Source organism: Eimeria tenella, genomic scaffold, assembly GCF_000499545.2.
Source record: "Eimeria tenella Houghton genomic scaffold, Eth_scaff2473, whole genome shotgun sequence".
Taxonomy (NCBI): Eukaryota; Apicomplexa; class Conoidasida; order Eucoccidiorida; family Eimeriidae; genus Eimeria; species Eimeria tenella.
The window spans coordinates 2,331-2,587 of record NW_013542338.1 but is presented as its reverse complement, the minus strand read 5'-3'; positions in this window follow the sequence as shown (position 1 = coordinate 2,587).

Below are 257 nucleotides of genomic sequence, written 5' to 3'. Positions count from 1 at the left end.
AGCAGCAGCGGCGGGGAGCCCGCTGCTGCTGCTGCTGCTGCTGCTTCCGTAGCAGCACACATAGAACGCATCAAAAGGGCACAAAGACTTGCAGACCTGGGCCCCTATATTGCTGCTTTCCAAGGGGCCCTCCCAGCAGTTTGTGGGGGGGGCCCCCTAACCCCCACGAAGTGCAAGGCGCTGCTGCGGGCCCTGGACGTGGTCTGCGTCAAGCCAGCAGCAGCAGCAGCAGCAGCAGCAGCGGCGGCGGCGGCGCC